The sequence below is a fragment of the Phocoena phocoena genome, chromosome 3, assembly GCF_963924675.1.
Source record: "Phocoena phocoena chromosome 3, mPhoPho1.1, whole genome shotgun sequence".
NCBI classification, from domain to species: Eukaryota; Metazoa; Chordata; class Mammalia; order Artiodactyla; family Phocoenidae; genus Phocoena; species Phocoena phocoena.
Genome location: NC_089221.1, coordinates 9,410,564 through 9,436,240, shown reverse-complemented (window position 1 = coordinate 9,436,240; position 25,677 = coordinate 9,410,564). Strand labels below are relative to the sequence as shown.

The 25,677-nt window shown below is 42.3% G+C and overlaps 1 protein-coding gene and 1 non-coding gene across 4 annotated transcripts in view; both read left to right on the top strand.

The window, feature by feature from the left end:
- CTNND2 (catenin delta 2) overlaps nt 1-25,677 on the top strand; it is a 434,854-nt gene that overhangs the window by 340,917 nt on the left and 68,260 nt on the right. The gene's annotated exons all lie outside the window — the stretch shown is intronic.
- On the top strand, nt 9,525-9,631 carry LOC136121715 (U6 spliceosomal RNA). Its single transcript, XR_010655738.1, has one exon. It is a non-coding gene; the product is annotated as a U6 spliceosomal RNA (small nuclear RNA).

Sequence of the window (25,677 nt, the reverse complement as noted above, 5' to 3'; positions counted from 1 at the left end):
TGCCATGCTGAGGAAACAATTTAGAAGTTCTACCCAAGACAGGCCTCCCACCGCCACAGCCCAATACGAGACACCTGTGCTCTGTCACTCTACCTGAGACTCAAAAGGTTGAACTTTCAGGTCATCCTCCCCTTTACTCCTCAGATACTAACCCAAACCCTAGTTTTTTATTTGCCCCTATTTTCCCAGTGACAGAAATGGATAGACACTTTGGGGTTTTTTCCTTCTTTTCTTTATCCTTAGACAGTAAATCCATCAGGATATCTTGTTGACACTTCTTTGGGGAGTTGCTTGAATTCCTTACTCTTCATGTGTATTTCCCCTTCCAATTTCAGCCTGCAGTATGGCAAGTCCAGGGCATGCCCATGGCATCCTACCTGGGTCACTTTGTTCCTCTCACCCTTTCTAAGCTCCCACCCCCAAATCACTGCTGCCACCCTGACCTTCGTAAAATCCTTCAATAAAGGAATATTCGGTGTTTCCATGATATGCATGATACAAAGCGAACTCTGCCACCTGATTTTATTTTTCAGTAAAACAGTTTGTATTAAGGCCCTTGCAAGAGTCTCCATGCTTCCTAGTATGGGCATGTCTCTCTTCTAATCTTGCTCCAACCTCTGAGAAGCATTTGAAATATTCATACATCTTCATTCCTAAAAGAAAACTTTCCTAGTTTTCTTCCTTTCTCTTTCTTTTCCTTTGGCTTTTTCTCTTCCACTCTGCTTCAGGGCTCTGTCCTGGGTCAATCTTCTGTAAAGCCCATCACATAAATTCATTATTTCTGACATTGTATTTTCCAGTTCTAGAATTCCCATTTAGTTCTTTCTTATAGTTTCCATTTCTCTGCTGAATTTGTTCATTTTTTAATCATGCATGTTGTCCATTTCTCCACTTGATATTTAACATTTATATCACAGATCAAGTCCTTGTCTGCTTATTCTAGTATCTGGGTTATTTGTGGATTTGCCTGTATTGACTATCCTTTCTCTTCATTTTTGGCCACATTTTCCTGCTTTGTTACATGTCTTGTGATTTCTTGTTTATGCTAGACATTGTGTGTTAAAATATTAGAATTGACTGAAGTCGATAATACTTACCTCCAACAAAATACCCCATTTCTTCTATCAGTCTGCTAAGGTGGAGGGCTGAATTAATCAAACATGTATTTTAGCTGTATCTGGGCTTTAGTTAAATTCAGTTTTTACCACTGATTCAAATGTTTCAAGAGCAATGGTCAGTATTTAACCTACAGTTGGGCTTAGAAGCTGAGCACATACAGATTCTGGAGATGTCTGTGCATCACAGCCCAGTCATTACTTTCTGAGTCAGAGGAGGTGTTTAGATACCTGCACTACCTACATTTCTCAGACCTTAAATAATTTTACTCTCACTGTCCCTATCCAACCTCAGTACTTACTTTTTATTTTTATTTTTTATAAATTTATTTATTTTTGGCTGCGTTGGGTCTTCATTGCTGCACGTGGGCTTTCTCTAGTTGCGGCGAGCGGGGGCTACTCTTCCTTGCGGTGTGCAGGCTTCTCCCTGCAGTGGCTTCTCTTGTTGCAGAGCATGGGCTCTAAGTGTGCGGGCTTCAGTAGTTGTGGCACATGGGCTCAGTAGTTGTGACTCGTGGGCTCTAGAGCGCAGGCTCAGTAGTTGTAGAACATGAGCTTAGTTGCTCCACGGCATGTGGGATCTTCCCCGACCAGGGCTCAAACCCATGTCCCCTGCATTGGTGGGTGGATTCTTAACCACTGTGCCCCCAGGGAAGTCCCAACCTCAATACTTACTGTTCCTAAGTTCACAGCTGTCCTTCGAGTTGGGCTGTCTCCCCACTGTCCCTGCTCTTACCCTTCTCTTTCCACTTGAGCTATTCTATCCCCCACTCCCCACAGTTGCTCTTTCGCCACCTCCTTTCTATCTACTCCTTACCCATCCTCCAAGACAAATTCTAGTTCCACCCCTTTTACAAAGCGTCCCTGAGAACTCTTTCTTTAATTTTGTGCTCTACTTGAACTCTTTCATGCTTATCAATGTATTTTCCCAAATTTAGCACATAAGGAGTATTGTGCGCAGGACCCATATGAGTGCATGATGCTAATGGATGCAGCAGTATCGTCTCCTCGGCCAAGCCAGTAGCTCTTTAGGAACAAGAAAAACGTCTTTCTCTGTTTTCTCTTTTTATTCTTCTTTTGAAAGTCCTGGCAATGCCTAGCATCGTATGAATGTGATGACAGCCACAGGGAGGTGTTGCATCGTTCTGCTAGAATATGAACTCCAGGGGAGCAGGGGGAGTAGCTGCCTTATTTGCTGCTGGAACCCCCAGAACAGGGCTGTTCCAGCATCTGGCAGATAATTGTTAGGTTTTATTTGAATGCACAGTAGGTTGAAGTCATAATATTGCGGTTTCATCAACCAAATTACCAGTGTTATGTGTTGATTTTCCTAATTATTCAAAATTGGTTTGCAGTGATAACCTATAGCATATCATCGTGGACAAATGAGACCTACATACCTACCCTCACCCTCCTTCCTCACCTTGAACACACCACCACCACTACATCCCTAAAAATAGAGCTCTAAGCCTTATTTGTATTATGTAAACAAAAACAGTTGAAAAACACTTTTTGAGACTATGATTCTTGATCTCAGTTATATATTGGAATCACCGGAGCCCATCCCCAGAGACAGTGAGTTATTAGCACTTATTTTTCAGCTCCCTGGAGGTTGTAATATCTAGCCAAGGTTGAGAACTACTGCTTTAAATCTCTGTAAGACCCATCGTAAATGAAAACAGCCTGCTAATCTCCTGGAAAACTGTCTTCTCCCAATTTTGAAATGTTTTATAATGACTGCAGTCTAAACCTGAAGTCATTATCCTCTGAGCACTTTTCTCTGAGACATGCCATTTCTTTGATTGCAACAGACACAGAAATTTTCTCCAGAAATTATTCTGATTCAGACTTCCTCTTTACATTATTGTATGTAATGGATGATGGCTTTGAAATAGCTGATTTCAGTTAACATTGCCACTAAAGGTACTGATAGCTAGAGTCAAAACAAAGCATGAATTCTTGCAAATGTATTTACACATAGTAGGAATATCAAGTGGGCATCAGCTCCCTGTTGTAGAATAATCTTTCATAACACACACTTAGGTGAAGATGTCATGAGTCTCTTCAGTTTGGCAAAGGATTCTAACTTTACCTTTCCACTTAATTAAGCCCCTTATGGTTAAAGACTAATTGAATCAAGAGGGTGATTGTAAAGAACTTTTTGGAAACATCAAATTCAAGGGTAAGGCTGACAGTAGAGTTCAGGGCCGAGAAGGCTACAGGGACTGTCTCAGTTTTTCTGATGGAAGCAGGGTGTCACCTTGGTGCCGTCCTTCCCCACTCAGGGTGTCTGAGTTCCCCACCACTTGGGAAGCGTGCCAGTGCCCAAGCTAAAAATGCCCACGGCGTACCAATGAGCAAGCAAAGAAGGAGAAAAATAACCAGAAAATATACAAATTAATACTTTGAGTTATAACCCTGCCTCACAAGCATCCTTCCAAAACACGAGAGTATTAGCATTGCCTTTCTGAGAGCTGCTTTTCTTGAGTTAAAGCTACTTATCACTTCCCAAATATACTCTTCTTTGCTGTGACCTTATACCTCTGCCTGGATGATTTATTAAAATGTGTTTTCTTTGATGTGCATAGGTGATGCTAGGCAGTGCGTGTTTTAAGTTGCTTTTGAATCTGGTATCTCTGGGGTTTGGTATGGGGGAGGCTGCATCAGCTATGGAAGAAGCTAATGGCTTCCCTTGAGGATCAAACCTTTGACCTTGCTTTCTTGGCTGGATGCTAATCTGCCGAACTAAGGAAAATCAGACAATGGGGAGACCCAAGGAATAATTCCATTGGCTTCATTGAACATCCCTCAGTTGACCTGATCCTGTATACCCTAGTGTTAAGTGTCACCTTCTTCTGTGACACCTCACTTACCCCCAGGAGCAATACTGGAATTGTATTCCATTCTCACCAGTTTTCACTACTGGCCCAGACTGGGGGAGAAGAGCTAGTGGACAAAAAGATGTAGGGTAGGTGATGAATATTGACAAGGCTATTTGTTGAACGAAGGTAAAGCGTATTGTTTCTGAAGCATCATTATAGGGGAAAATAGAGGATTGTTCAGTTACCTGTTTTCCACTAGGCAAAGGACTAGAACTAGCTAAAAACATCTGAATTACAAAGTAGAACACCTCCCTGGATCAATGTTTTAAATGGTAAGCAAGTGACTGTGCTACTCAATTGGATAGTAATGATCTGTGAGCAACAGACAATGAATGCCGAGCATTCAGTAGTTAAGTACAGTTTGCCACAAAGCCCATCTTAAATGGGTAAGTGATCTCCTATGTGTAAACATGACTGCATCCACGGTAATTAGGTGCAAATGTGAAGGGACAGACTGACTAAGTCAGGCTTTGTCTTCTTCCCACATTAGCTTAAAGCAGCACATATAGGCACCCTGCTTTTTATCTTCCCAGCTGGCTCCCTGGGTCACCCCCAGCCAGCTGGGCTGGTGGGCTCTGGGCAAGAATAGAGCAGAGGATTTGGGGGTTTGGAATGAGAGTGATCCTGGGAGAGCAGTGCTGGGGAAGTGGAGGAAAACCAGAACTACAGACAAGAGACAATACCAGTGACAGTAACAACTACAGCCTAGCCCCCATGCTTCATCTGCAAACACCCGCTCCTGTTCGGGGCCGCTGGAAGGAAGCTGAGGGCCTGGCATAAGCTGGATGCAGAATAAACAAACGGCAACTGCCTAGAACTAACTAGACAGAGAAATCAGTGAATCCAACTATTTGGGTGTCTTCTTTGGAAAAATGTCTATTCAGATCACTTTTAATCAGACTGAGTTTTTTTATATTGATTTCTCTGAGTTCTTTATATATTTTAGATATTAACTCCTTATCAGATATATGATTTGCAAATATCCTCTCCCGTTCCATAGGCTGCCTTTTCATTTCCTTGATGGTTTCTTTAGCTGCACAGAATCACATTTTTAAATATAAACTGTTGCCAAAGATGTAGTTTCCTGTGTGACATTTGAGAGATAAATCTGACACATCCCTCTTTTAAGTACACCTGATCTGAATATCATAGTGGTTTAATATCCACCATCATCTTTTTAAATAATATGTAAGGAAGTTCTTCATTAATGTTAGAAAGTATATATAATTTCTGTTGCTTCTTGAGCATGTGACCATTTGACATTCCCCAAGAATTTTACTAAATGCTTAAAAGTCTCTTATTCATCATTCTTTCTGCAAACAAAAGATATACAAATTTTTTTTTTAATTTAATATTTCTTGTAGTATTAGGCTTTACGTTTCTCTTATGTATTGTTATTACTGTAGTTCTTGGTAGGACACGAGCAAAACAGCAACATACATGTGTCATATATCTTGATTAAAAATTTTAGATATAAAAAGTAAAATTGTATTTGAAATGTATCCCTTAGATGGATGAGCCCTTTTATCCCAATCAATTCAGATAGTCAAAAATGAGTTTTACTTCTTGCTTGAATGAACAGGATTCAGTATCATTCTATTCTCATTGTGTATGTATGTTTATAGATTTAAATACTGAGAAACATCACTCAGATAAGGTGAAGGGAATCAAAGATCTTTATAGCAATATCACTTGATTCTTTCAACTTCTTTTGGATTTTATTTCAAAATCTCATTGGGATCCGTCACCAGAAGTTAGTTTTAGTTACCTGTCCAATGGCAACCTGAGTAAGTTCTCCTTCATTCTGGAGAAGGTAAAGAATTGGAAACTACCTCTTTGGAAAAAAAAAAAATGGATGAACTGCTCGTCATTAGAGTTGTTTCCTTCTCAACCCAGAAACTAACACTGTGCAGAAAAACACCTTGGTTTGGACTTAGAGCACATTTGCCACTCAGGAGCAGGGAGGGACTAGACTAGGTTCTGTACAGTCAGGCAAGGAAGGCTGTGAACATGCACATGGGAGGGTTTTCAAGCAGATCAGTTTTGTTGGAAGAGTGCATAGGAAAGCCAAGGATCTGAAAATGGGATCCCTGAAAACCCCAAGGCCGTGTGTTCCCTCAGAGTCTTCACGAAGTCCCCGGGCACACAGGGCCCAGTTTGGAGACCACAGCCCCAGGGTAGCCTGACCCTGAAGGACTCCAGATATGACCTTCCCGTTGCTCCCACATGACCAGGGGTTGATGTTAGGAGAATGTGCTTCTCTGATGGGTTAGCTGTATTTTCACAAGCTGTTTCCACATGCGCCATTTTTGAGCTCCAGTTCCTCAGGGGGGGCGCTTTACCACGTGGAGAAAAGCAGCCAACTGCGTGGTGAGAAACACCAGGCAAGATTTAAGGATTACATGTGAAGCTAATAGACTACAGTATGAATTGTATGCTCAATCATAATTTCTTATCTACATATAAAGTATCATTATTGAGACAATGGGTAGAGTATTTGAAACTTCCTGGGGACTAATTAAATAGAAAGAAGTCTGGCTTTCAGACTGGAAGCTCCACAATTCAGTTCTCATACCATAAATGTCTGATGTGATGGTTTAATACAGTTGCCAAGATATTATACTAAGAAACAGCTGGATATTTCAAGGGGTTAGTGTGATTCTGTCCTTGTCTGCTGACTTCAAAAATGTGAAATTATCTCCTCATTCATTCATTTGACCAATATTTATTGAGTGCCAATTATGTGCTGATCCCAGTAGAGCATCAAAGTTTCTTCCTCCTGGAATGTATGGTCCAATGATGGAAAGAGTTTCAAAAGGAAGCAAAAAATATTCACTTTCTGCTTTGGATGTGAACAAAATATTGTAGTTTAAGGGATTAGGGCACAAAAAGCGGAGGAAAGTGTTGAATGGGTGGTCAGGAGAGGCCTCTACCAGGTGACACCCAAGCAAATTCTGAGGGATGGGCAAGAATCACATAATAAGCCATCTGAAGAAAGAGCTCTCTGGGCAGAAGGAGCAGTGAAGCAAAATCCCTGCTGCAGGATGGAGCTTGGCATGTGCCTAAAATGGTGAGAAGGTCAATGTTTTGCAACTGGTAAATGAGGCAGGAACAGTTGGAGATGGTGATGGTGAGTGAGAGAAGCCTTTAAGCCTAGAGAAGGAATCTGAAGACTTTGGCTGGGAGAGAGTGATGGGATTTACAGTCCTTGAAGTCCTCTCTGGTTGCTGGTCAGAGACTAGACAGTAGGAAAGCAAAAAGGTCAGTGAGGGCTTGATTTCAGGAGTCTAGGAAGATCATGTTATCATGGTCCAGAGCTGTAGCAGAGGGGTTGGGAAAAGTATTTTGAAGGTGGAGCCAGCAGGACTTGCTGATGGATGGAATGCAAAACACTATAAATAGGAAAAGGAAGGAGAGGACACAGGCTAATAGAATCAGGAGTTTGGTCTGGGGTTGAAAGTTTGAAATGTGTATTAGATATGACAGGAGAGATGTCCAGTAGAAAATGGGGAAAAATGGCTTTGATGCTTAGGACTGATATAGTCATAGGTGTATCATCAGTGGGAAAACAAAAAAGATACTTAAAGTCATGGTCCAATTATTTTAATTCTCTAAATACAGAAACAGCTATAGGAAACCTAATCTAAAAATAAAATGCCTAGCCACAGGTAGACAAGCATTTCTTGGCTCATTAACTAAAGATAGGTTTCTTACATAATTGTATTCTTTTTCTTTCCCTTTCAGTAAAGCAGGCAAGAGATAATGTTTCTTTTGTGAGTGCTACTGAAAAATATAAGACCACATGCACACAAATAATTTCAGAATTATCTGTAGATCACATTGTGGAGCACTTTTAAGTTTGTCTTGTTTAAGGACAGTAAGCAGAGCTTATTCATACACTATAGTTGAGGCATCATGCCTGTTGATCCAACCCAGGAAAAAATATAGCAGTGGGGTGGGGAGAGGGTCAATCAGTTGAGATTGATGAGCAGTGTGGATTTCCATTCACTGGTCTAGACTCTCTTCTTGGGTATTATTTGTTTTACTTTGATTTCCTAAGGCTCATTATTCTGCATAGTCACATTTTACTACTGCAATTTTCATCTGTCAAGTAATTTGTGTGTGTGTGTAGTCATCCCTTATTATAGTGCCTCTGTGAATCGATGAATCCCTGAGAACAGGACAGCGTACCTAGTCATTCTATCTTGTTCAGTTTTCCATGTGGCAGAAATTGTTTTAGGGGTGGAATGGAAATGCTTCTTTGCTAGTACATTTATAAACACAGCAGGGTGGCTACCTCCCCTTGACCCACTCATACAAATGGTCTGGTAGTGAAGTTATCTTCCATTTTTCACCTGTGTGCAAGTCTTGGCAGGTGACTTTGTCAAACATTTAGAAGTGAGAATAGCCTGCAGTGAGGGAACTGCTTCCCGGAGATAAAAATCTAATTGATAGAGGACCATTAGAGACACCTTGTAGTCAAGCTTGCTTTGTTTTGCAGGGAAAAAAATATTTTGCTTCCTCCTTCTTTTGCAGTTCTAAGTAAGGCTCTACTAAATGACAATTCTATAGATAGACAGATAGAGATACAGATATGAATATAGATATTGGAAACAGAGAGTTTTGTGATACTTTTTCTTATAAATTGAATACTTTTTTTTCATTCGTTTGAATTTTAATTGACTGTGGGTGAATGATTTTCCTAACCTTATATATAACTGGATGTTTGAATGCCACCAGAGTTTTTGTAAGCAATGCGATTTTTGTCCCAAGCCATTTTTAAAGATTTATGTGACTCGTGAAATGGAAAATTGTGGTGGTTCTGCTTTCAAATTCCCAACAGAATTTGTACATTTGTTTGCTCAAAGTGGAGACCCAGCTCTGTAGTACTGATGATCCACACAACCCACGCCATTAAACGATCAACATTCTTCCTGTAAGCTTACTGTTTCCTCTGGTTTCCTAGCTGCTCCATGAATGAGGCCATTTTCTGGTCTTGATAGCATCCTGGGACAGCTGCCCTATACTCAGAGGCATGAGTTGGAGTTCAGGTGTTGGCGGAAGCATATGGTTGTCTATAATGCCGGTTAAAGGATAGTTACAGGTATATAGATAGACCTGTGTCACGGCAATACAGCACAAGCAGGGACTCCACACACAGCGAGTAAATGAAAAAGGCTCAACATGGAATCACCTTTGGAAATATTCGGAACGACACATGTGCTGACTTGACCCTAGACCTCCTGAGTCCAAGTCTCTGGCGTGGGGCCTGAGCATCTCTGTGTCTCCAAAGCTTCACAGGCAATGCTGATACCAGTCAGGGTGGAGATCATGTTCACGGTACTGTATTTGCTCCCTCACAAGGCCAGCCATTTCCTCTTATGAATGCATACTGCCCTTTGTACAATTCCGGGGCCACTTCTCACTGAACTCTAAATTATTATTTACAAAGGGTATTAGCATCCTTAAAAGACTCAGGTGCCACTAAGATTGTTCAAGGAGCCCATGAATTTAAAATACATAAGCAGTGCTCGCTTCAGCAGTGCATCTACTAAAATGGAAAGGATACAGAGAAGATTAGCATGGCCCCTGTGCAAGGATTACACACGAATTCATGAAGCATTGCTTATTTTTATAGAAAAAAACTTATGATTACCAAAGGGAAAGTGGGGGCGGCATAAATTGGGAGTATGGGATTAGCAGATACACACTACCATATATAAAATAGATAAACAACGAGGATTTACCGTATATCACAGGGAACTATTGTTCAGTATCTTGTAATAACCTATAATGGAAAAGAAATGAAAAAAGAAGACTATGCATATGTATAACTGAATCACTTTGCTGTACACCTGAAACTAACACAATGTTGTAAATCAGCTATACTTCAATTTTTAAAAAAACTTAGAGAAAAGAGAAATTTAAGAGACAAAATGACAAAATGCAGCATGTGAGTCTTAATTAAAAGAAAGTGTAAAAAAATAAAAATAAATGAAACAATCAGGGAGTTTGAAAAAAATACATAAGCCACTTGAAGAGGAAACGTCATTATTTTGAAATAAGTTATACGAATTATGTCAGGTTCTCTAACACACAAATATAGGAATAAAACTAAATTTTTCCCAGATTCATTTAAATGTATTTATTCTACATCTCATTTGTCAGTATTTCTTTAGTAACGATCTAAGTTAACTCATTCAGTGAACATTACCTTATTCAAGGCATCATGCTAGGTGCTGTGATACAATGATGGCATTTATTTAGATTCTTAAAAGATGATTCACTCATAGTATTGAGATGTGAAGGACTTATTCTCAGAAAAAATATCTGTTGCTCAAACATCTAAGTTTGATTCCAGCATGTACCGAGTAATGGCCCAGTGGTGGGAGACAGCCCTGGCCCAGGGTCCCAGCACTGGACTCAGTCCTCAGGAGCTGGTGTATCTGAGAGCCCACAGTACCACGTGGGCTATGGCCTTGGGAGATGACTTATTTCTGCAGCCAGGTAGCCAGGTCAAACCCAACTCGGTGGTGCAGGTGGACCTCCCCTGTCTTCAGCGGACACAGATAGTCCACCATGAGCCCTGTCTGGCCAGGTGGCTGTAGCGTGCCCCACTGTGATGCCGTCACACCTCATCATCCACAGCAATCTCAGGTGTAGGCCAGTAGCAGTTCAGTCTCTCCAGCCTTGCTCTTCATGGTAGGGTTTTCTTTCTCCAGAGCCAAAGACCACGTACGTATGGTACCGCCGAGCTCAGCCAACCTCTAAAACAACCCACCACTGGCATGCCCCGGCACACCCAACTCTGGGCTTCAGATCAGACTGTGGGAGGAAAACTTCTTTTCTGCCAACTTAGGTCTTAGTGGTCTGGGGTGGTGTGCGGGAGTGCAAATTAATTGACAGTAGAGTCACATGCATGCGGGGTACTCAGTAATCTGAGTAATTCACTGAACAGCCAAGAGTAAAGGCTTATATACCAGCTTAATAGTGGAAAGGAGGGAGAACTAGGGCTTCCAGGGGAAATAAATGGAGTGTATGGCAGCTTCTATAGAGTTTATTTATGCAATTTCTCATCACTGTGCTAATGGTCAGTCTCCTTCTTGGCTGGAAGCTCCTCAGAGAGAGGATTTATGGCATCTTCCTTCTCAGGAAGCTCTGCCTTTAGTCGGATAAGGGGAGCTCAGAAAAGGCTTCTTTCAGCATCTGGTGTATCTCAGATGTCTCCAGTTGAAAATAATCCTATGTCATTCTCTTGGGTCCCTTTAATAGTTTGGGAGTATTTGTTTAGGGAGTCTTGCTTATGGCTCCAGTTCTATGTCCGTAATACTACTTTCTCAGACCTTTCCACTTCCTTCATTCCTCAATCAAGCCTGTGGTGTGAAAGAGATGATTCAGGTCTTGCCAGACCTCAAGCCAGCATTCACATGACAGGTGGCAACTCTGACCCTCCGCATTGCTAAAGCTTCAGCCAGGCAAGTAGCTGGCCTGAAGCCCATGCCTTGTTCTCAAAAACCAGCTCAAAGATCTCAGTCTACTGTTCAACTTTGGCGAGTACATTAAAACTAAACCAGAAATGAACAGGCAATATTATATGATGGCAGTGTCACAACTCTTTGGATACCTGTAAACATAGAACTAACTGGGACCGCTCAGTGTGGGGAAAGCAGCTCTTCATGAGAAGATTATTCTAACACAGGAAAATAAGTGGTGCCTCTGCACAAAGACCAGGAGTCATCTAGAAACTACTGCATTGTGTTTACTATGTAGCAAGCCTTCAACTTTTACAAACGTCACTGACAGCAGTGCCAGGCCAGGGGTAAGTTCTCTTTTCAAGGGAGGGAGGGGGTGGGAGGTGAGAAATGGGACGAGCTGTAAGGTTGGGGCTGAGAGTTGATACATGTGGCCTGGAACCAGGAGGTGGGGTTTGCAGGAAACTGCTGATGAAGGTAATAGGAAATGTGTTTCTTGCCCTTGGTATCTCTGATATTCCTTTTGGTATCTTTTCCCCTTGCTGACCTTTTTTTAAATTTTTATTTTATATTGGAGTATAGTTGATTTACAACATTGTGTTAGTTTCAGGTGTATAGCAGAGCGATTCAGTTATACATATACATATATCTATTCTTTTTCAGATGCTTTTCCCATCTAGGTTATTACAGAGTATTGAGTAGACTTCCCTGTGCTATACAGTAGGTCCTTGTTGATTATCTATTTTATATATAGTAGTGTGTATATGTTAATCCCAACTTCCTAATTTTTGCCTCCCGCCCACCTTTCCCCTTTGGTAACCATAAGTTTATTTTCTAAGTCTGTGAGTCTGTTTCTGTTTTGTAAATAAGTTCATTTGTATCATTTTTTAGATTCCACGTAAAAGTGATATCATATGACATTTGTCTTCCTCTCTCTGACTTACTTCCCCTTGCTGACGTTTTCTTTCTGGCTCAGTAATGGGTGTTGTGCATTTTCTAGCTTGAATCACTTGGGCAAGTTACTTACCTTCTCTGTGCCTTTGATTCTTCATGGTTTTTATTTTATTTATTTATTTTTTTTTTTGTGCTACGTGGGCCTCTCACTGTTGTGGCCTCTCCCGCTGCGGAGCACAGGCTCCGGACGCGCAGGCTCAGAGGCCATGGCTCACGGGCCTAGCCGCTCCGTGGCATGTGGGATCTTCCCAGACCAGGACACGAACCCGTATCCCCTGCATCAGCAGGCAGACTCTCGACCACTGCGCCACCAGGGAAGCCCCTGATCCTTCATGTTTTAAATAGAGATAAAAATAGTGTTGACCTCATAGGACAGTCGTGAGAAATAAATGAAGACATGCAGAGTACTTAGAACCATACTCGGGACTTGTTGGGCCCTGAGTTCACTACTGTTATCATTCATCTTATGCCTCATGGCGATAGCAGCAGGATTAGTTCTAACCAGTTCTAGTTCTATTAATAGTGTCTGACTTGCTTATGCTCCTGCATATGTTTCCCTTGGTCCTGTGGAGGCTCCCAGACAATGGTTATTCAGTGCACTTGTTCTGTGAGAAAGAGATGGAAAACTCTCAGTATATTTAAAGTTATCTCAGGCCTATTGCGATGAGGCATTTTCTCCAAAGCCCATTTTTCATTTTATTGCAGGCACAAATCCTTTTTTATGCAGATGCTTAAAATTTTTTTCCCAATAAAAAGCACTCCTTTCACGAAGACTTTCTATTGGGCCATCGTATCTCTATTCTTCTAAGAAGCCCACTGGCAAATAATGGAACAATGAGGGAAAGTGTTGGCAATAAAGAACTATCTACAAATGACACAAGTAGCTGGAATCCCCACTACCTGTAATTATATTCGCCTGCACTTGTGCAGAGCTTGATAAAAAGAAAGAGCCTGTTTTGTTATTCCTTAATTTCAAGAGGAAACAACTGCCAAGAACTCTAGGCTTTAATGACCAAAACAAGCTTGTCTGAAACAGAGTCAGACACATGAACACAAAGTAGCAGATCAAATACACATTTTGTGACCCGGTGCACCCTTCAAGGGGTTCCATCCATGTCTCTCTTTGATATGCCATTGTCCCTGTACTGTCCAGATGGTGCAACAAAAAGGGCCATCTCACGGTGTCTCCAGTGAACCACAAAAAATCTCAGGTAAGGGCTTCCCTGGTGGCGCAGTGGTTGAGAGTCCGCCTGCTGATGCAGAGGACGCAGGTTCGTGCCCCGGTCCGGGAAGATCCCACATGCCGCGGAGTGGCTGGGCCCGTGAGCCATGGCTGCTGAGCCTGCACGTCTGGAGCCTGTGCTCTGCAACGGGAGAGGCCACAGCAGTGAGAGGCCCACGTGCTGCAAAAAAAAAAAAAAAAAGTCTCAGGTAAAAAGTACATTTTTAGGCAAATCCTTTGAGATGAGGATTTGCCGGAAGGATTTGAGTGCAATATCCAGTGTAGTTGAATTCCTCCTTTGGTATTGAATCTGCTGTGCTTTGTACCAAAGAGGAGCTCAGCCTCTTCCTACAGACATTGAAATTCATTTATTTCACTCATGGCACCATTTAAGCTGTTTTTTTTTTTTTTTCCTCTGAAACTTCTCTGATAAGCTTGCCTCCACTTACAAAAACATCAAAGCCTGGAAAGAAACTATTAGACAAGAAACAAGAAAAACACCTTTAGTTTAAGCTTCAAATGAGACCAAATTGATTAGTCATCTGAGATTAAGTTGGCTTGGCAGTAAGCTTATAGCCAATCATGTTTATCACCCTGTTCCTATTCTAATTTCTCTTTTGAAACTTTCAGAAAACTGCCTACATTGAGTCATATGGTTAAGAGAGGCTGATTAAATCTAAAACCAAACTAGCTGTTGCCCTATTCGTGTCTTGTTTATTCTAAATAAGAAGAAAATAAACCAACTCATGGAAAAAAAGCATTGCAGGCACAGACCACAAGTAACAACTTGTTAATGAAAATGTAAGTGTTATTTAATAGTTTTATAGCATGTCTAATGAAGGGCAAAGGCAAAAGGCTTGTTAGGTCAAATGCCCTTCCCCACGTGAGTTTCACGTGAGAAAAAGTGGTCCTTGATGGCGTCCAGTTCTGGTTCCCCCAAAATCTCATCAGAACAGCCTGTTGCTAGAACCAAGCTGAGTTTATTGTTCACCTCGGCAAGGGACATCACCACTCAATGGAGCTTTGTCAGTGTCTCAGGAGGGTGAGGTGACGTCAGATTTTGTTGAAGTTTGTTTTAAGGCGGGTCTTTCAATGCTGGGACTTGCCACAGTTCAGGACTGGTAGAAACGGGAATTCAAGGCATCATAGGGCACAAACCGTCTGTTGATGTGTTGTGGAAGACTTCATGGGTCTTTCCCAAAGTTTCTGTATCGAACAGTCAGGTTATTTTCCCGGGCAAGAGTCTCCTGGAATAGTAAGTGTCGTTCATGAGGACAGTGAGCTAATTAAGTGACGTTTGTGAAGACAGTCAGCCCGCACTTGGATCCTCCTTGGCCGAGTTGTGTGTGTGCAGGAAGTGGGCATGGGGAGTTGGGAGTTGGGGGCAGAGGGTTTCAGTTCTCCATGGCCTGAGAGGGCACATGCATCTCAAGAACTGCTCTGTTTCGTCGTGGACAGGTAGCCAGATGGTACTGAGGGGAAATAGAGGCGCAGGTGACGTAAAGCTGTTGATTATTCAAAATTCATTTTCATTGAACTTTAACAGCATTTGGGCTCCAGTGTCCCTACCTCTCCAGCCACACTCAGTTACTCCCTCCCAAGTAGACGTGGAAAGTGTGACAGGGTCTCTACTCTCAGGGACTGGGTCATTCAGCTAGAGACTGAGCCCTGGCCCAAGAGACCAACCTTATGTATTTATTCACATACATTCAGGTAACAGTGCACACTTTAAGTACTGTGGGAGTTCATAGAAAATAAACATAATGGGATGACAAGGCTTATTAAATGCACGGGTTTCAACTGTGAAGAAAGCATAAACAAAAATTGAGTACGTTTAATGTAAAATTTAAAGTTTATTCTCAGTTGCGTTAGAACATAGGTCTGATCATGTCACTCCTGTTTGCCTTTTGAATGAGTCCTAGGCCAACAAAATCTCCGACTGTCAATCAGTATTTGTTGAATGAACAATTGGTATTCATGCTTTAAGTTCGTAGAGAACAGATATTACAGAATCTGTAGCTAAAAAAAAAAAACTAGTTCTATAAAAACAGAGGGAAATTCTCAATTCTCATAACAAATCTCTTGCAAGTCTGACTTTCCAGCATTAGAACATTTTCATATATCCTGCAGAGTAATTTATTAGTGTCAAAGGTCTGGATTTTTCTATTTCTCCCTTTTTTTTTCCTGCTAGAGGTAGACATGCCAAGAGAAGTTCCAAATGCACAAGATGGAATGGGTGATTCACGGTGGCTGAAGCGCCTGTCCATCAGGGCCCAGGTTCTTGTCAGTTCATCTCCACTCCCTACCATGATGAGTGAAGTTAGCCACGGAGTTGCGTGTCCATTTTTCACAGGCTCCTTGTCTTGGCCGAGTTGCTGTATGGCCGATTGCATGTCTCTCATCCAGAATTCTCTTCAGTTTCAATTTGCTCTTGTATCCCTCTGCATGTTCTACATCTATCCCAGGGATGGTAGCATTTTTTAATAAAGAGCCTCCTTTGGAATTCCCCAGTTGTCCAGTGGTTAGGACTCCGTGCTTTCACTGCTGAGGGCCCGGTTCAATCCCTGGTCAGGGAACTAAGATCCCACAAGCCAAGAAAAAAAAAAAAAAAAGAGTCTCCTTGAGACCCTTGGGAAGGAAAGCAGCTGGGAACAGGCAGTTTCCGAAAGAATGCACACCCACTCACGATGGACGGGTGGGTAGTATAGAAATGAACAAAGACCATCCGAAGCTTCTGTCTCTTCTGAGCCTCCTGTAGCAGGGGAGTTGGCCACCATCACTTGTGTGTTTGGCAGAGACTCATAGGCAGGCAGGGGAGTGGGAAAACTTCGTAGTGGAGGAAAGAGGAGGCTTCCACTGGGCCCTGATGTGAGGCTGTTGGCCTGGGGAAGCTGGGGGAGGGCTAAGGAGAAGCAGACCATCCTATGTGATGGTTAGGGGCGCATGTTTGCCTTTCTCTGGTTGGTTTTCAGTTGGTCTCCAAATTAGGGAAGCTGCCAGTTATTAATCAAGTCCTAGGCATTTGGGGACAATTGTTACAGTTATTGTTTAGCTTCCTGGATTGTCACTGGAGGTAATGTGACTTTCCTGATAAGTCTGCCTTAGAGCAGGCTGGCTTCCTGTGTTTATTGTATAAGGGGCTGGTTTCCTGGGCAGGTCGCTGCAGGTTTTGGCTCAAAGTTCTATTTTTATACATGGTCTGGCCACTGCCCATTTGTATATTCCATCTCCCAGTGGGGATATGTGTGAAAGTTATAATGTAACAGAGCTCTGATTTTTAAAAATACTTTTATTTTCAAATTGTATTTACTTACAGTTGTAATAAAACTAAATGTAAAGTCACAGCAAGACCCTTTTTGACCCACCTCCTAGGGAAATGGAAATAAAAACAAAAATAAACAAACGGGACCTAATGAAACATAAAAACTTTTGCACAGCAAAGGAAACCATAAACAAGATGAAAAGACAACCCTCAGAATGGGAGAAAATATTTGCCAGCAAAGCAACTGACAAAGGATTAATCTCCAACATTTACAAGCAGCTCATGCAGCTCAATAACAAAAAAAACAAACAACCCAATCCAAAAATGGGCAGAAGATCTAAATAGACATTTCTCCAAAGAAGATATACAGACTGCCAACAAACACATGAAAGAATGCTTATCATCATTAATCATTAGAGAAATGCAAATCAAAACTACAATGAGATATCATCTCACACAAGTCAGAATGGCCATCATCAAAAAATCTACAAACAATAAATGCTGGAGAGGGTGTGGAGAAAAGGGAACACTCTTGCATTTCTGGTGGGAATGTGAATTGGTACAGCCACTATGGAGAACAGTATGGAGGTTCCTTAAAAAACTACAAAGAGAACTACCATATGACCCAACAATCCCACCACTGGGCATATACCCTGAGAAAACCATAATTCAAAAAGAGTCATGTACCAAAATGTTCATTGAAGCTCTATTTGCAATAGCCAGGAGAAGGAAACAACCTAAGTGTCCATCATCGGATGAATGGATAAAGAAGATGTGGCACATATATACAATGGAATATTACTCAGCCATAAAAAGAAACGAAATTGAGTTATTTCTAGTGAGGTGGATGGACCTAGAGTCTGTCATACAGAGTGAAGTAAGTCAGAAAGAGAAAAACAAATACCGTATGCTACCACATATATATGGAATCTAAAAAAATAAATGGTTCTGATGAACCTAGGGGCAGGACAGGAATAAAGACGCAGACATAGAGAATGGACTTGAGTACACAGTGAGGGGGAAGGGTAAGCTGGGACTAAATGAGAGAGTGGCATGGACATATATACACTACCAAATGTAAAATAGATAGCTAGTGGGAAGCAGCTGCATAGCACAGGGAGATCAGCTTGGTGCTCTGTGACCACCTAGAGTGGGGGCATAGGGAGGGTGGGAGAGAGACACAAGATGGAGGGGATATGGGGATATATGTATACGTATAGCTGATTCACTTTGTTATACAGCAGCAGCCAACACAACAATGTATAGTAATGAAACTCCAATAAAGATGTTAAAAAAAAAAAAAACTAAACCTAACCAGGTAATTTGGAGTAAGTTATCTACCATAGGTTTTTCTCTCCCTTCAGTATTAAATAGATAGACCAGTCTGTAGCAGTGCGCACTAATTAATTGTAAAAAAAAATGTAAGAACCAGGGTGTTAGTCAATGACAAAGATTTAACATAATTTGTTGTGTCCTTGGATCTATTTTCCATTGGGACCTGAGTTGGTGGATACCCCTGAGTGTGTTTCTTGCAAAGAAGTGTTCATGAATTCTTGGTCTAAAGGTCTAGGGACCAGCAGACCTGGATGAAGAAAGAGGAAGGAAATATATGGCTTGAAAGAGAAAAGAAATATATCAGAGATTGGTAGAGACGGAAGAAAAAAAGCCTTCAGTTAAAACTCGACCAGCTAAGAACACACACAATTCAATTGTCTAAACCACTTAAAAAACAAATTGCTGGGACTTCCCTGGTGGTGCTGTGGTTAAGAATCCACCTGCCAATGCAGGGGACATGGGTTCGAGCCCTGGTCTGGGAAGATCCTACATGCTGTGGAGCAACTAAGCCTGTGCACCACAACTCCTGAGCCCACATGCCACAACTACTGAAGCCGGCATGCCTAGAGCCCGTGCTCTGCAACAAGAGAAGCCACCACAATGGGAAGCCCGCACACCACAACGAAGGGTAGCCCCCGCTCACCACAACTAGAGAATGCCCAAGCACAGCAACGAAGACCCAACACAGCCAAACAATAAATAAATTAATTAATTTTTTAAAAAATTGCTAAGAAGAGATTATTGAAAAGGTGCTTTATGGAACTCGTTAGATTCTTTCATTGAAAATTTTTTGGGCCGTACTATGAACCTGGCACTGGAAATATCTCCACTATTATTTGCTAACTATAGTCTATAATCACACGGAGGAAAACACTATATATTTTCACTAAGACAGTGAATAGCTTGTGGCTTCCAAATTTACTATTGAAAAGAAATGACTAACTATCAGGAGAGATAAAATGTGAGATAATTCCTGCTTAAGGAAAAAACACTCTTTATGTTACTTTTGCACAAGTGGTATTGAAACCAATTATTTATAGAACACACACCATGCACAGGGGACTGGGTCAGGTGTCTGGAAAATGGAAAGTATTTCCAGAGTTGAAAGAATTTCGGGAAGCCTCGTAGATAAGGATGGATGCATACATCTGCAATGCGATGGTAGATAGTAAATGTGCCTCCTGAATGGTATAAACTCAAGGGCTCCCTGGGGTCTTCTCTGAGAGGGTGCTATTTCCTTGCAGCTGGTGAGCAAGGAAGTTATCACAACACATTTGACAAGTCTTACATTTTCATTTTTCAGGTTGAAAGTTAGTACAACGTCCATGCCAATGCATGTTTAGACATTTATTTTTCTTATATTACACTCTGCAGACAAGTGAGAGAGGAAATTTGACAAGCAATTTGTGTTCTGTCAGTTACACCAAATCACATCCCTCGTCTGCCCCTCTAATCGCACAAAGCCCATGAGGCGTGAAGTTCCAGGGTCACTGAGAAGTATGGAAAGGACACAAGGAGATGTCAGCAAAAAGAATCTTCCCATCAGCAACTTGATATGACTGTCCCGTGACTTTCAGAAAGTGACTTACCTTCGCCCACTTCTAGTAGTTACCTGGTGTTATGAGGTGAATATTTGTGTCCTCCCAGAATCCATACAGTGAAACCTTAACCCCAAATGTGATGGTATTCAGAGTTGGGACCTTTAGGAGGTGATTATGTTTGGATGAGTTCATGAGGGTGAGACCCTCCTGATGGGATTAGTGCCCTTATAAGAAGAGGATGCACATGTACCGAGGAAAGGCCATGTGAGCACACAGAGAAAGTGTTGTCTACAAGCCTGGAACACCAGGCACCCGATCTACCAGAACCTTGATCTTGGACTCTCCATCCTCAACTTCTGTGAGAAACAAATATGTATTGTCTAAGCCACCCAATCTGTGTTATTTTGGTACAGCAGCCCAAGATGACAAAGACCCTGTCTCTCCTCACTGTGAATCTCTAGAGCAGTGACTCTCAGAAAGGTGCAATTTTCCCCCCAGGGGATATTTGGCAAAGTCTGGAGACATTTTTTTCTTGGTATAGTGGGTTTGCTACTGGCATCTGGTGTGTAGAGGCCAGGGATGGTGCTGGCCATCCAGCATACAGGACTGCCCTGCCACAGAAAAGCATGTTCTAGCCCAAAATAGCAATAGTGCCAAAACTGAGGAAATTAGCTCCAAATTCGGTACAGACATCTCCCGAGAAGCCCTGGAAACCTGACATCTCTCCCCAACAGCATTATTAACTCCTGTCTTTTTCTGATAATTCCGAAAACCACCACGACTAGGAAACCCATCAAAACACTACTCTTGGAGCCAGATGCCATTAGCTGGAATGTGACCCCTTACAAATGATTGAGCTGGGCCCTCTCATCCGTTCTTGAGTCAGCACACCTTCCTCTCCCTGTGGGCTCACCCTGCGAGCTGTGCAGAGTGAGGTCTTCCAGCAGCTCAAGTGTATATGATGGGCATCCATGAGGCAAGTGATGACACCAAGAGAGAACAATCCAGAAGCACTTCTGTGGCTAGTTTTCTTCAAACCATTTCTCTCACTCTGCATAGACCCTTTTGGTTTCCCAGGCAACTAAATGCATTACCGAAAAATATATACGCATGCAAGATTTGTATGGTAAAAATAAAAAAACATAACGTTAAATTTAGGACTAACATTTGAGATCATTGAGATCTCTGAAAGCAACTCCCTTCACTTGGGGAATAGCTTATGCTTCAGTTTTAAGTACTACCTTGGGATGCCTGACAGGTGTTTGCATTGGTTGGGGTTCGGTGGGTTCTGCTTTTTTAGTTCCTGGCTACCATTTAGGCAGAGAGATTGGAAGGTACGTCATTCAGTGCAGTGTTTGTGGAATGCCTGCCTTGATCCAGGCCAGTCCCAAGTACCAGAAGCTCAGGTGTTAAGTGCCTCAAGGACATGACTGAGGTGAACAGACCCTCACATTCTGCTGGAGATAGGCCTGGATTGGAGGGTGGGCACGAGCCAAAGCATCTTCGGGAGAAGGGGATATAGGAGCAGCCTCCTAAATGATGTGACCCCCCCAGCTGAACCCGGACAAGTCAGAAGAAGCCAGACAAAAGAGCAAACAATGGAGGAAGCAAGAACAACAGGAGTTAGACCCCAGTGACCCAACTCCTGTGCATAATTCACAAACCTACAACCAGGGCCACGTGGTGGGAGGAGAGAGCTCCCGAGACCCGCAGGGGTTCTGTTTGCCTGTCCCAGAGAGCGTGTGTTTCATCTGGTAAGCGAGGGGCTGCCCTGGATGTGGTCAGAGGATGGTGACACACACTGGCTCGTGCTTCCCAGTTTAATTCTGCTGGGATGAAAATCTGACCAATTTGCGTATGTTCGGACATATGCAGCCCCATTCCGTGGTATCAAGCGACGGGATAGATTGACTTTCCTGTTCTTATTGACCTCCCAATGAACAAAGTCACAGTGTTGAAGTAAGCATCCCAAATTCCCCATCCTCCTAACTCCACTCACATTCTGTCCCTCCCTCAGGTAGACAAGAAACCCCTTGGTGGATAATGGCCTTTTTTTTTTTTTTTCCTGGAGCAAGTCCCCAGATTTATTTCTACCTTTTCCCAAGACAGCTGAGGGACCTGGTCCCACTGGGACGGGCACGGCCTCCTGCTTCCCTTCTACCCCAAGGGGGCCCCGAGAACAGCACCACTGCAGGGCTCCCAGCTTGCTCACTGGCATCCCTGGGGACTTTCTTTGCCGTGAGAACAGCCCTCACCGGGGAGGCCAGGAGCTTATGAGGAGTGGGCTTGGCTGAAGGCAGAGCAGCAGGGGGCCTACAGCCCCTTCCCACCTTCCGGGGCCTCCTCGGGCCAAGTCCCCAGGAGGGGCAGGGGCGTGGGGTGGATGTCAGATACAAACAAGCTTCCTGGCAACAGCAACGCAGGGTGACAACAGCTTTGAGTCTTGACTTCAGGGCGCTCACGTTCTTGCCGAGTTTCCCAGCACAAGGCCTTTTACATGGAACAAAACCAAAAAGCATTTTTTTTATCATTGCCGTTGGTGGTAAACTGTATGTGCTGAGACTTATTTCCCGTGTTCCTTCAGAACAAGTGTCCCAGCCCCTTCCTGGGCCGTCACCTCCCGGAAGGGTGGAGGTGTGCCCTGGCACTTTCCCCTGCTCTGCAGCATGCAGAGCTGTGTGTGGGAATCATCTTTCATTTCCAAGATAAAGAGACTTTACGGTCACTGATTTCCCGGAGAGAACCATGGCCTTCTCCAGGTATTCACCATGATAAAATCTATTAAAGCCCTGAAATTCACAAGGAGACTCAGTTGAGAGGAGTAACATAGGACAGAATTTAAACTTGATTTTCTGTTCCCAGTAAAGCGGGAGATTATCCCCATGGAGACACCTGGGCGGCTTTCTGTTGCTGTTCAGGACTTCCTGTTGCTGTTCAGAAACTGGTCTGCTTGTCTTCGTGTCCTGAGTTGGGACTGTGTGTTGTTGACTCTGGGGAACACGGAGCGAGTTCTCCTTCTAACAGAGTAAGATGAAGCAGAATCTAGTGGTAATGACAGTGACGATCACAGCTGGGGTTGTGGGCTGAATCATCATTTTTATTTAAGTATGTCATGTTTATTTGATTTTGCTTATCTTGTCTCCACACTAATCTTAGGGACCTAGAAGGTGGGGAGGTCATTCAAGGGATTTCCAAGTGTGCTAGAAGTGGAATGACAGATTATGTGGGGTCACATGTGACGGAGGATATGAGAATATTTGTCAAATGAAACGAAAGATAGCTAACTGTTGTCTGTGGTCTCCTCTTCAAAGGAGCTGCTCTAAACATGGGCCTAAATCCAAATGTGGCCCAGTATATTCACTTGCTTCGGCTGCTATAACAAAGTACCACTAACTGGGTGGATTAAACAATAGATATTTATTTTCTCAGGGTTCTGGAGGCAAGAAGGTTTCGGCAGGGCTGGTTCCTTCTGAGGCTGGGTGGGAAAATGTGTCCCATGTGTCTCCCCTAGTTTCTGGCATTTGCTGGCCATCTTTTGTGTTCTTTGGCTTATAGAAGCATCACCTCGATCTCTGTCTTCATCTTTACTTGATGTTCTCCCTGTATACGTATGTCCGTCTCCAAATTTCTCCTTTTTATAAGGACATCACTCATACTAGATTAGGGACCTACCTTATTCCCATATGACCTTATCCTAAAAAGTAACATCTGCAACGACTTTGTTTCCAAATAAGACCGCATTCTGGAATAATGGGGCCTATAGGACTTCAATGTATGAATGGGGAGGCGAGGGGAGATACCCAGTTCCACCTGTGAACAGTAGCATTCCCGTTTCCACCCTATTTCACCCAAAGTAGCCCCATCAGCTGCTAAGCAGGCAGCCACTCTGCCCTTCACCACAGGATGGGGGTCAGCCACTTAATTTTACTGGTTAGAACCAGCAAGGATGGCAGTCCTGAGTCTCCAACTAAAGAAGGAAGGAAAGAAGAGAAGACGGAAAGCCCTTCCGACACCTGGATTTCAGACTTGTGGCACTAAGAACTGTGAGAAAATAAATTTCTGATAGAAATAGATTTCTAACACCCTGAGTATCACCAACAGTGGCTAAGGGGACACGTCCCTGAAGTTCCAAAGTCCTCTCCAGCTTTGCTCTGGCCTGAGTTCCTTGATGAAGAACAGAACCACCAGATGGTTCTGTGCTGATTCCCAAGTCATGGTTGCCCTTCCTTGAACCTGGCTATTTATTCTAGTCCCCACCCACCTCTCGCCTCCTGTACTTGACCTTTGCAATTTGTCACTGGAAGGAAAGTAGTTTCTGCGAGACCTCCAGGCAGCTGGTGGAACTATGCTAGCCCTAACTAGCACCACTGAATCTTCACTCCTTCAAAGAAGCTAATGGCCCATACATTCTAGGAAGCATATACTCCAAGTCTCTATTGACTTTGAAAATAAGGTAGCAGAGACTGTTCATACTGGATTATAAGATGTACATAGAAAAACTTTTCTGTAACTTGAAGACTCCTAATTGTTTTTGATTGGTGCTTGGCTTGGATTTGTATGCATTGTTTTGGTTTGTTTCGACGGTGCTGACCACAATCACTGCATTATCATAATTAAGTTGTTTGTACACCAGAGTTCAGGCTCTTCGGTGATCCTTTTAGTCACGCCAAATCAGCTTGACACAGTGCCGGGGCAAAACCTGCAGTGTCCGTTCTAGAAGTTGACGCTGCTAAAAAAGTCATCCTTACCAAAGGAATGGCCCTCTCATCACCACACCTCACTGCCATGAGGGCAGACAGCCAGGAAAATCAGATTTCTGAAGATGAATGCATACTTCAAGTTTTAAAAAACTGCAGCTGTTTAGATAAGAAAACTGACACCAGCCGCTTTGCTGGGCTTTAGGGCAACTGATCTGCAGAAACCCTGTGTCTAATATTTTCCTGCCTTTTTTAATCTTCCCTACAATCTCTTCCATTCACCGTATCTTCCTCCTTTGCTACAAGTGAAATCCCATTACAATAAAGAAATTGCTAAAGGACTATCCAGTTTTTTTCCTTTTCCTAGAGTTTTGCAGTATTAAGTGTTGCTTGTAATAAATGTGTCATCAGCTGGGCCCAGATCTAATATTTAGTCATTTTGATTGAGTGGGATTAGTGGAAATAATCTTTGGTCTATGTTTGGTCCTCTAGGATCATTTTTTGCTTCTGCCTTTATTCTCTTTTATTCTTTTATTGTTTATCTTCATGCTTTATCTTTTTTCTATTTATCACCTTATGGAGAGTCCATATAATTGTAATAGTTGTTGATGTTTTTTTTTTTAGTATAGCACAAACACACCAAAGTTTTAAACTCATCAAAGTATAAATACTTTAAGTTTTAGTTGTACACACGGAGCATAAGCCTACAATATAAACACTGGAATTCTCGATACATTAATAATGCCAGCAATTCCATACAAAACGTCAACTGTGGTTAATTAATAAAGAAACGGGCAATATTGTATAGCCCAATACATTTTTACATTCATAGGAGGATTGTTTTCACTAGCTAGGGAATTTGGAGAAATATCTAAAACATGACCACTTTTTATTAAAATAATTTAACATTATCTTTGGGTTTCAATAATGAACCCAAAATTGAAATTGGAATTCTGTCTACTATAAAACTATAAAATACGCCACATTTCTTTACTCTGAAAAAAATTTTAAAATACAGGCAGAAACTAAAAAAAATAAGCTTTGACCTAGACATTTAGTTTTATAAACAAATTTTGTTAAAAATCTATCTCAAAGTGAGGACAAATAAAGAGAAGTGTTTTTTTTTTCAGAGTTGCTAAAACTGTTTATTTTCAACCCAAAATTACTAGATATGCAACAGAGTGATGTGTCTCATTC